The following is a 12,536-nucleotide window of genomic DNA, read 5'->3' as shown; positions in this document are numbered from 1 at the left end:
AGAGTAAGAAAGCTTAGAGAGAAATTCCACACCTTATTCTCTCCCTTAAGAGTCTTTATATAGAACCCTAATAAGAGTCCACCTCTAATTTGGTTTCCTAAAACACCCTTTAGAATAAGATTAAGGAAATTGCCGAAAATAGCAACTAGTTGATATTTTCTCAATTCCTTGAGGAGGTAACGTCCAAAATCAGCCAAAATTGGCAGATTTAATGTTCCTAACATGAGGAAATGACCCTCCAATTTTCAGCCCAATACGATCCCTAAAAGTGCTCCAATCGGTTTAGGTCCAAAATCCCGTTTTTGGGCTTTTGTACTATCTTTGCCTAATTTCTCTTTAGGCCTATGAGATATGTTTATGGGACACTCCCATAGTTATATATCACTCCCACTAGTCATATCCTTTGATCAAATTGACACTCTTATGTGTAACCTGTTGTAGGATCCGGTCGAAGTTAGCCGCGAATTACTTCGTAATTCGACGATCGTAGTTGGTTACTAGCTTAAACTCCACGACCCCTAAATCAACCGGACTTGATGATCTTCCTCATCATATGTCCTATCCGAAAAATTGATCACATTGCAACCTTGGTCGAAGGACATCTCCTTCAGACTCCCACTTGTACTTAGAACAAGTGCAATGCTCGATTCCCATGTCACTTAGTATCCCATCTGATACGTCACGTCATTCAGACTTTCTTGATCTCGAGTACAACTGTTAAAATAAATGATTAACTTTTAATCCATTTGAGCACGACCATGCATTTTTCAGTTGTTGCTCGTCAAGTGGCCCGATGACATTGTATCCTAATATAATTAGGAGGACATAATCCATTCTTGCGCTCCCACTCAACTTCATGTCTATCTTGTCCTTCCCAGTATCCGCCTTTATAAACTCCTTTTACGGCGCGGCATTTAATGGAACCAAAGTCGGACATTCCTTACATAAGATGAGTTGAGCCCTCATGTTTTGAGGAATCTCTCCAATCTTGTCTTTTATGAGAAGTACTTTGACGCTTCATCATTCTTGATGTGCTTTTCAAATTGAGGGTTATCCAGCGTATAATCTCTATTACACACCACGTAGTCGAATCGAATACACTATTCCTATAGCCCATGAAACTGCACTATCCCATCGACTCCCGTGTTAGTCTTCGTGGGTCATTGTTGTCCATGCAATGACCTGGACTAGGGAATTGATAATGAATTACTCCAATTTCACTTAGTAGGGTTTCATTCATTAGATCACGTATCTGACAAGCCTACTCGGAATACTTTCTTTATCGATGGACTGCCTCTTTAAAATACTAAACCAAATTTTAAGGACAAAATAAAATTCTTTTTAATTTATTGAGTTAATTCCTATATGGCCCCCTACTTTGTGACCAGCTTCCTTTATGGCCCTCTTTTTTTAGTAAATTCAAATCTGTCCCCTATTTTCAGACAAATGTCATCACTACCCCTCTGTTTAATGAATTTTCAAAAGAAAATAAAAAACAAAACCTAAATTCCACCTCACTTCCTTCTCCACCACTCATCTCTCCCCATGTCACCTCTCTCTCCAACTCACCTCTCTCTCCAACTCACCTCTCTCTCTCTCTCCAACTCATCTCTCTCTCTAACTCACCTCTCTCTCTAACTCACTTCTCTCTCTAACTCACTTCTCTCTCTCTCTCCAAGTCACTCCTTCTCCGACGAAGGTCGCCGGCCGGAAAATTTTTCGGCCGGCGACCTTAAAAAAAATAAATAAATAATGTACCTTAAAAAATAAATAATATACCTTAAAAAATAAATAATGTACCCTCATCCCTTCGCCGGAGTTTCTAGAGAGAGAGAGAGAAGAGGTAAAATTTTTTTTTTTTTTTTTAAGGTCGCCGGCCGGAAATTTTCTGGCCGGCGACCTTCGTCGGGGAAGAAGGAGTGACTTGGAGAGAGAGAGAGAGAGGTGAGTGAGAGAGAGAGAGATGAGTTGGAGAGAGAGAAAGAGGTGAGTTGGAGAGAGAGAGAGAGATGATGTGGAGAGATATGTGTGGGGGAGTAGGAAGTGAGGTGGAATTCAATTTTTTTTTTATGTTGAAAAAATATTAATAAGAAGGGTAATCAGGACATTTACCTCAAAAAAGGGGGCCATATTTGAATTTAAGAAAAAAAGGGGGCCATAAAGGAAGCTGGTCACAAAGTAGGGGGCCATATAGGAATTAACTCTATTTTATTTATCGAATGTAAGTAATTAGGTACATAAACTCTTTTATGAATCCAAATTACATTTGTTGTCATTCTCCAATGCGCTTTATACCAATGCCCCTCATGTGTGAGTCATGTTTAGGCTGAGGTAACAGTTTAGTTAACGGATCTGCAACATTGTCATTTGTATGAACCTTGCAAATGACCACATATTTTCTCTCTGTGATTTCCCTAATCACGTGGTACTTCCTTTGAATGTGTTTGGACTTTTGGTGTGCTCTAGGTTCCTTGGCTTGAGCTATAGCTCCATTATTGACACAATAGAGAGTTGCTTCCTCTTCTATGCCAGGTACGACACTGAGTTCTATTACGAACTTTTTGATCCAAACTCCTTCCTTTGCAGCTTCCGAGGCCGCTAGGTATTCTGCTTCAGTGGTAGAGTCTGCAATTGTGCTCTGCTTGGAACTCTTCCAACTCACTGCTCCTCCATTCAGACAGAAGACGTAACTGGATTGCGATTTGAAGTCATCTCTATCCGTCTGAAAGCTTGCATCCACATGGCCTACAACCTTTAGTGTATCTTCCCCGCCATATACCAGGAAGTGATCCTTAATCCTTTTCAGGTACTTTAGAATATTTTTGGTGGGGTACTAGTGCGCTTCGCCTGATTTGATTGGTAACGGCTGCACATGCTCAAAGCATATGAGACGTTTGGGCGAGTGCAGATCATGGCGTACATGATTGATCCTATTGCCGAAGCATAAGGTACTTTCATCATGTGTGCTAGCTCATCAGGATTCTTAGGACACTGATCTTTGGTAAGCACCATACCATGTGACATGGGAAGGAATCCTCTTTTGGAGTTTTTCATCTCGAACCTCTGAAGAACCTTATCTATATAAGTTTCTTGACTGAGTCCGATCATCCTCCTTGATCTATCCCTATAGATCTTGATTCCTAATATATATTCTACCTCCCCTAGGTCCTTCATGGAAAAGCATTTCCGAAGCCAGTCTTTGACTGATTCCAGCATCGGAACATTGTTTCCTATGATTAATATGTCATCGACATAAAGGACCAAGAAAACTAGGTTGCTCCCACTAACCTTCTTGTAAAGACAAGACTCTTCTGGATTCTTCAGGAATCCAAATTCTTTGATTGCCTCGTTGATCGAAGATTCCAACTCCTGCTTGCTTGCTTAAGTCCATAAATGAATCTTTTAAGCTTGCAAACCTTTCCAGCATTATTGGAATCTACAAAATCTTCGGATTGTGTCATGTACACATCCTCTTCCAAGTGTCCGTTAGGAAGGCGGTTTTGACATCCATTTGCCAAAGCTCATAATCATAATGAGCTGCAATTGCTAGAATGATCTGAATGGATTTAAGCATTGCGACAGGGGAAAAGGTTTAATCATAGTCTATACCATGAATCTGTTTGTATCCTTTTGCCACGAGTCTAGCTTTGAAAACGCTAACGTTTCCATCCTTGTCAGTTTTCACTTTGAAAACTCATTTGCATCCGATTGGTTTTGCTCCATCGGACAAATCGATCAAGTCCCATACTTGATTTTCTGACATGGAATCCATTTCCGATCTCATGGCCTTTAGCCATTTTTCGGAGTCAGGGCTCGTCATAGCTTGGTCATAGGTACTCGGCTCATTATCTTCTAACAGTAGGATATCTGTTTTCTGAGATAATTCATGGAGCCTTTGAGACCTACGAAGGGCCTGAGCAACTTTTGGAGTGTTCTCAACTACCTGAGATGTCTCTTGCGAATTTAATTCGACTTGTGCGGGAGGTTCCACGAGTTTCTCTATCTCGACCTCATTATCCTCTTCCATACTTTGTGGATAGATAGGAGCCGCTAAACTTTGATATCTCCATATTAGTGTTTATTTGTTGTTCATATCGAATTTCATCGATATCTACATTTCTCCCACTTGTCTTCTTGGAAAGAAATTCTTTTTCTAGGAAGACACCATCTCGAGCAACAAACAATTTGTTCTCAGATTCGTGGTAGAAGTAGTAACCCTTTGTCTCTTTTGGATAGCCCACAAAGAGACATTTGTCTGATTTAGGTGAGAGTTTATCTCCTTGTAAACGATTTACATAAACTTCACATCCCCAGACTTTGAGAAAAGACAACTTTGGAACCTTTCCAAATCATAACTCATATGGCGTCTTTTCTACAGCTTTTGACGGAGCACGGTTAAGTGTGAAAGCAGCCGTTTCCACAGCTTATCCCCAGAATGTATTTGGAAGATTGGCTAAACTTATCATAGATCGAACCATGTCTAACAAGGTGCGATTTCTCCCTTCGGAAACACCGTTCATCTGAGGTGTTTCAGACGGAGTGAGTTGAGAAACTATTGCACAACTCCTAAGATGAGCGTCAAATTCTTGACTCAAATATTCACCAACCCGATCGGATCGGATGGCTTTTATTTTCTTGTCAAGTTGATTGTCTACTTCGTTCTGAAATTGTTTGAACATCTCAAACGATTCGGATTTATGCCTCATCAAGTATATGTAACCATAACGAGTGAAGGCATCCGTGAACGTGATGAAGTAGTCATAGTTACCTCTCGCCGGAGTACTCATTGGTCCACACACATCCGTGTGTATGAGTTCCAATGGTTCTTTGGCACGGTTTCCTTTTTCCTTTAAAGGAAGACCTCGTCATTTTACCTATTAAACATGATTCGCACGTGTCGTACGATACTAAATCATACGAGCCTAGAAGTCCATGCTTATGGAGCTTCTTCATGCGTGTCATATTAATGTGACCCAAACGACAATGCCAAAAGTAACTTGGATTCGAATCATCTGACCGTAGCCTTTTGGTTTCTATGTGAAAGACTTCGTTCTCAATATTCTTTATATACAGACCGTTGTATAACTTAACACTGGTATAAAACATTTTACCTTTATATAAAGAACAACGCTGGTTTTTTATTAATAGGTGATATCCCTCTTTGTCTAACACTGAGACAGAGATAATGTTTCTAGAAATAGAAGGTACATAATAGCAATTATGAAGTTCCAAAACTAGACCAGTTTCCAAAGGTAGACTGAATGTTCCTACAACTTTCGCAGCAACCGTTGCTCTATTCGCTACTCGTAGAACAAGCTCCCTTTTAGATTACTAGTGAAAGGGATTTTAGCTTTTGTATGGTTTGGTCGGCTTGGATTTCATTTCTATTAACTTTCGAAAGTTTACCGGATAAACATTTTTAGTCCATATCATATTTAGACCCTTCTGCATTTTTGAAAATTTTGAATTTTGTGGGTATATTCACTGCAAACCCTCACGAGACAAAACTCGTCCTCTAGGGTAACCTAGAGGTTTAACGGCTTGTTGCACGTGCTAAGTGCAATCGTGATTCCCTACGAAAGTGGCGAAATGGGTTTAGTTTTATTTTTCTGTTTTGCTCGAGGACTAGCAAAATCTAAGTTTGGGGATGTTTGATGAGACATGAAAATGTCCCATCTGAATCTCTTAACTCGGGTTAGTTAGTCCATTTCGAGCAGTTACTCTCATGAATTACTTGTTTCTCTTGACCAGGTGTCTTCTATAGAATTGAGCGCGAAAAACGGTTAAAATCGGGAGATTGACACAATAGGGGCATTTCGGTAATTTGGTTCTAATGGTGCTCTGGTAATTTGGTTTTTTTTATACTCGGATGAAAGTAGAGTCCAAAACGAACCCGTTGGTGAAAACAGAAGTCAAATCGGAGTCCGGATGAGGAAGATATAGCAGGTCAAAGTTTAGGTCAAAATCAGTTGACCACGTAGATTTCCAATAACGCGTGGCAAGCATCGTATGGAGTGAGGGCTACTTTCGGTCACGCACTGTTGTACTTTGGGTACTTCTGGACCGTATTATTCAATACACCCACGCGCTAACGGATACCGTACTCCTCTCGTCTAATAAAGCAGATCTAGCGGTTAGTTCCATTACAGTTACACGTGGCTTCATCAAAGGTGATAGTGCAAGTTTCTCCGGATATACCGTGATGCACCTTATCCTTCTTCTAAATATCCAGAAGTGTTGACTAGTTGTTCCAAAAATTGTGGGAATAACTTTCCCTCTCATCTCGTCTCTCTCTCTCTCTTAGTTAGAAAAAAATCTAGAGAGAGGTTTCGGTTGAAATCAGAGAAGGTGGGAGAGATAGAAAGAGATATGGTTACTTGATTTGAAGATCATGGGATTTCGATTCTTTAACTTGAGATGGAAAGAAACACTGATTTGGGAAGAATCGAAAAGCATATTTTATACTTTAGAGAGAGAGAACCGTGAGGAGCAATACCTACTATTATTCTCTCTCTGATTTCTTCTATATAGAAATCAGAGAATCAAGGTGGTATATAGAAAAGGAAAGAAAGATATATTCTCTGGAAGGACAGAGAGATGATTCGGCTATTTAGAGAACAGAGACAGAGGAATGAAACTCATCTCGGTTTTGGGGATGTTTCCTCTCGAGCTCGACCTATAGCAAAACCAGAGAGAGAGAGACAGAGAGACAGAGAGACAGAGAGAAAGAGGAAAATCATCTCTCCACCATTGAAGTATAGCCGAGAGCTAGAGAGAGAGTGAAAAAGATTATATCTTAAGTTCTGTTTCTTTTCTTCTTCTTTTTCTTATAACTCTTCTCTTAGTGAGAAAGAGAGAGTTAGATAGAACGAGTTGAGAGAGAGAGAGAGAGATACTGTAGAGAGAGAAAGTTTGAATTTATAAATCCATTATCATCTTCTTCTTCTTCTTTCTTTATCATCACTCGGTTATAATTATTAGAGAGAGTTTCTGTATTCATTAGAGAGAGAAAGAGAGAAGTTTGGAAAGAGAAATAAAGAGAAAACAGAGAAGGAGAAGAAAGACCAGGGAAGGAAAATTATTTTCTCACCTGGAAATCGTTTCCGGGAAGACGAGAAAATAGTTTTCCCTAAGGGTCTGTATGGCAGAATTTTGGGAAAAACAGAAGGAAATCATTTCCCTAAGGCCCTGTTTGGTTTGGAAATAGCGAAAAAGTTAGGTTTTCTTCCATTCTCTTTTATTATTCATATTTATTTAAATCTCGATCATGATTAGCTAAGACTCTCCATCTAGGGTTTTACGATGAAACCCATTTTTGATCTTTTAGAGATATAATTTTTATTGATTAACTCTTGATTAATGCTTCATAGTTTAATTCATTTTGGTTTGATAAATAGATTTTCTTTTCACTATTTATACTTTTCGATTTGATGCATCGTGCTTATGTTAAATCATTTGACGGTTCACACTTATTAATTGATAAATAGTAGTTTAGAGATTTATTTATTTAAAATAAAATGATTACATTGTTATGTTTTATTCGGTTTTAACGAAAACATCTCCCGGAATTAGGATAGTTCATTATCCGAAATTCTGAGTTATAAAAAAGAGAATTAACCATTTTAAGTATTTGTTTCTAAAAGTGATTTTATGTGGTGGAATCCTAAACCCTAGACTCCTCTCCCCATTTGAGTTCATTTTCATTCCCGTAATTTTATTTTAATATTTTATTTATTTTATTTTAAAAACCAAAACCAAATCATTTTACAATCTTATTACTTCCTAATTTTACAATAGGCTTAACTAGTCTCTGAGGAACGAACCGGACTTACCGGAATTATTACTTGACGCCCGTATACTTGCGGGTGGTGACCTATTTAGGGTAACCTTTCTAGGCCCATCATCTGGTCGAAGTTAGCCGTGAATTACTTCGTAATTCGACGATCGTAGTTTGTTTCTAGCTTAAACTCCACGACCCCTAAATAAACCGGACTTCATGATCTTCCTTATCAATTGTCTTATCCGACAAATTGATCGCAATGCAACCTTGGTCTAAGGACATGTCCTTTAAGAATACACAAGTGATTGACACGGGGTTACTTGAACTTCAGAGGGACATGGTGCATATTTATTTAAGAAATTTGACTCACCTAGATCAAAACTCAAACTACGAGGTTCTTAAATAGCCTCATTGGCTCGTTGCATAATTACCTCCTAGCTAGGTTCAAGTTTCACAGATTCTGACTTGGGTAAAGGCTCAGACAAACATTCTACACTTTTTTTTATTATGATCTCATTAGTGTCTAGAACTTCACCTAAGTCGAGTGGCTCATCACTCTCTTTAGACGTTTTTACTAGCCATTGTTGTTCATCTTCATCTTTAGTAAGATATCTAGTTTGATCCAAAAGATTATTATGCATAAGATGAGTAGAAGGTTTAGACTCGGAAGACAACACAGACTCAGCTTTTGGTTTCTCTGAAGGTGTGGTTCAAGAGTTTCCTCAGCAATAGACTCATATGATGATAGTGGCGACTCTATGGTTCACAAATACTCTGCTCAGAAACTAATATGGGGTATAATCGAATAAAGTATTTGCTTCACTTATACTACCATCGTCGTCATCATAAGACTCATGTGTATTGTTCCATCTTATCAAAGAACTGATCTTCTATGATTTTGGCTTTCTTATTAAGGGGCAACTCTAGATTTCTACCAATTCTTTCATTAATCTGCTCAATATTTATGTTAGTCCTGGCAATACGACTATAAAGTTGGTCTAATGAAGATACGAAGAGTCATTAGTTTGAATATTATTCCATTGAGGTGGTTGTGACATGTTTGGATCATCCCACTCTTCATTATTTTGATTGTAGGATGAACTATTGACATATGCATAGTGTGACTCATAACCTTCTTGAGGTTGACAATACTTCCAATAATTATCACAATGGATATTGGCTCTCGTTTTCTCAAAATAAATTTGATTGTTAAAATGTTGATAATATTGGTATTTTGTAATTGAGGGACACAACCTTGTTGAGGTTGATGATGATTCCAATAGTTATCAACGTTATGACTATCATTACGGGATCGATCAAAATTATCTAGAGTAGTTAGTCGCCTCAAGTCTAGATATGGTCCGTAAAAGTATCTCTTGTGCTTCTAACAATGATTGTTCCTTCCGTCTCTCTTCCAATTCGTCCTTATAGAAGAATTATTCTATTTTTATTTTTTTGTTTTTAAAAGAGTAACGAAACTACTATTTCTTTCCAATGCTTGAACTATGATTCTTATAAGGAATTACTCTGTCACAGTACAACGATCAAGCAATTCTACAGGAGACTGCCAGCTATGAAAGCTGAAAATAACAGTCCAACCTTTGGCAATATTTCCTCTTCTCGAGGCAGCCGTGTAAAAGAATTATGCGTTTGGCTCGTTCACTCCCCCTGGGAATACTCCAAATGCTAATCGAGTTCTAGATTTGTTAAGAAGGTCTTATAAGCTCGTTACCCTTTGGCCAATGTCTAAATCAATTTTTTAATTTCAAGTGAGCCTTGGGATCGCGCAATGTTGTTACCTAAATGGACAAGAGACCGGTGATGAAATCCGACTCCTATCTTGTAATGGGGTTAATGCCCTTACTAATATGATAACTAAACTAACAACTCAACAATCAGTTAGACAAGCAAAAACATCACAAGTACCCACTTACAGGAGTTTCATGGGTGATCTAGAAGTTACCTCCCGTTCAAGACGGGCGACGACCTTTGTAGACGACCCGGGTCACTCTTCCCGCAAGTGTGCGAACCCGAGGCTTCTTAGTTTCGGTCACAAAATTAAATGCCCTTTAGGGTCAGAAAAATAAAGTCCTTAAAACAAAACAAAAAATAAAGAAATACAAAAAAAAAAAAAGTTCATAACGCTCTCTCACCAAAATTAAAAACTAAGCTACTAAAATAACTAAAAAAATGGTCTTCTTTGATGTCTTCCTCCTTGTTGCTCCTTCCTTTTAGCTCCTTTGTGAATCTACACAAAGAAAAGAAAAACAAGTCAAAGTAATAAAAAAACTCAAAAACAACAAATTAAAATGACAGAAATAAAAATACTAATCTACCTAATTTAAAATTTAAAACAAACTTAAACTTATCCTCGACAGCGGCGCCAAAAACTTGATAGGCCCAAAATGGGTCTATTCCTGCAAGCATACGGGATCAAGTTATAGTTAGTCCGGATATCGATCCAAGGGATAAGTAAATTCGCTTCAAGTCTTAAATCAACACCCCTTTTTTAATTTTGACTTGATTTTGTTGAAAACGATTTAAATAAGTAAACAATGAATACTAAAGAAGAATAAAATCAAGATGGGAAAGAAATCTAAGGTTTTGATTCTACCAAATAAATTGACTTCCTAAAGCATGCAAATAATTAACTAACCCTTTTTTCAATCTAACTCAAAATCTAACATAATGAACTATTTAGATTTCGGATGATATTCTTCATTAACATATTTCAAAATCATATTTTTTTTAATTGACTATCATATAAAGACTACACTCCTTTACTAGCATTAGCATTGATCATCTAAAAAGCATATCACATCTAATAACTTAACAAAAGCATGAAATATCTAATTATGAGGCATGAACGATGAAAAGATTATAGAATCTATGTGAAATGACAATAAATAGACATTAAAACTCAATAGAATGATTTATTAATCAATAAAATATTTCAAGAGAGATCAATTATGTCTTCCTCTAAAACCTTAGATACATGATTAGCTACTTATTGAATTTTGAGAGATACATTTAGAAATAAATGAGGCAAAGAAAAGAAATCACCCAAATCCTTACTTCAAATGATTTCCAAGTATGATCCAAATTGTACTCCAAATCCAAGTATTAACACTTTGAGAATGAGATGAAAGTATAGAGGTTTAGACAAGAAATGAAGGGCAAGACTGTAATTCAAGGGGCTTAAAACTAGAAACCCTAAACTCATTTAAAGGTCTGGCGACTGGGTTTAAATGGAGGGCATTCGGATGATATGGTACTCCCTTGTGCAAGATAGCACAGTGGGTTTAGTAACAAAAGCTAGCCGTCGGATGGGATTGAGAGGAATTAGATGGCCAAGATTAAAACATTTGGTGCGGGACTACGAAAATAGGTTGCTACAGGTTGTACCGAATCTGCCACATATTTGGATGCCGCTTCACGGTAAAATTTGTATTAGGGTCAATGAAAACTACTGGTATTAGTTTGTATTAGGGTCAATGAAACCCACGCATCTTCAACCAATCTTCCTTAAGACGTCCATGTTCCAATGATTAAAAGGTAAAATTTGTATTAGGGTCAATGAAAACTACTAGTATTAGTATTTGGGTCACAAACTAACAGTTGTTCATGTGTACACCCCTGAAACCCACGCAACTAATTCGCTCTTCATTTTTTCGGCAAAAATACTTTAAAGAACCACAAATCTGAGTAATCCTCTCAATAATATGTGATATAATTAAATGAAAATAATTTCTTCAAAATGAGGAAGATAATTAACCAACGGTAAAATCTCTGAAAATTCTAAAACACAAATTAAGAGAGAGTTATTTGTTAAGAACACAAATAAACAAAATAATTTCTTTCTATGAGATGCCCCAAAGTATTGAACTCGGAACCATAAACCAAATAATTTCTTTACAAAATAATTATTTTCTATGAGAAGCTCTAAAGTATTGAACTCCGAAATCATAAAAATCAAAAAATCAGTCTGGGTAATAATTATTTTAGTGAAACGAAAAGAGGAGACAGGGAAAGACGAGAGAGCAGAGAAGATAAGAGATGAGATAGGGAGGTTGTTTTTTAAATTTTTCACTTTTTTTCCCAGAATTTTTTTTTGTTTCTCCAAGTCACCATCAATACAAAAGGACTCAGATTTTTTGTTACGTAATTTGGCCACTGAACAGACCTCGTTTACCAAATTTTTCAGTTTCCTCCAACATCTTTAACTTATTACCCTTTGGTCTTCTCTATAATTTCTCACTCCCCTCGTTAATCGCTGCACATTGTTTCTCACTCCATTGCGAGAAATGGGGATGAATTCATTTTGTCTTTCTCCCTCTTAGTCATACAAACTTTATAAAGAAATAGACCCCTTCTTTTGTTTAGCATCATCCGAAAATTGTGATTGCAATTGAGAAGTAACATGAAAGGTTCACTCAGTTGTTTGAACACAAGAATAGCATTCTTACCATTTTTTTAAAAAAGAAAGGCCAGTGTTTTGGGGAGATCAGCAAAGTTTCCGGGGCAATAAGTTTTGGGTGGAAATAAACTTTTTTTGTTTCCTCCAAACATCATCATTTCAATTTTTATTTTATCTTCTTCTCCTCTACCTCAAATAGAACTCCGACGATCTCCACCGGATTCCGGCGGCTTCTACCATTAATTCTGGCGACCCTCTCTCTTCGTCCCTTTCTCCTTCTCTCTTCATCCCTTTCTCTCTCTCTCTCTTCTCTTTCTCTCTCTCTCTTCTGCCTTTCTC

This window comes from Eschscholzia californica, unplaced genomic scaffold, assembly GCF_041429995.1.
Source record: "Eschscholzia californica isolate CP2 unplaced genomic scaffold, dmEscCali1.0.p SCAF_3, whole genome shotgun sequence".
Lineage (NCBI taxonomy): Eukaryota > Viridiplantae > Streptophyta > Magnoliopsida > Ranunculales > Papaveraceae > Eschscholzia > Eschscholzia californica.
This window is presented reverse-complemented; position numbering follows the sequence as displayed.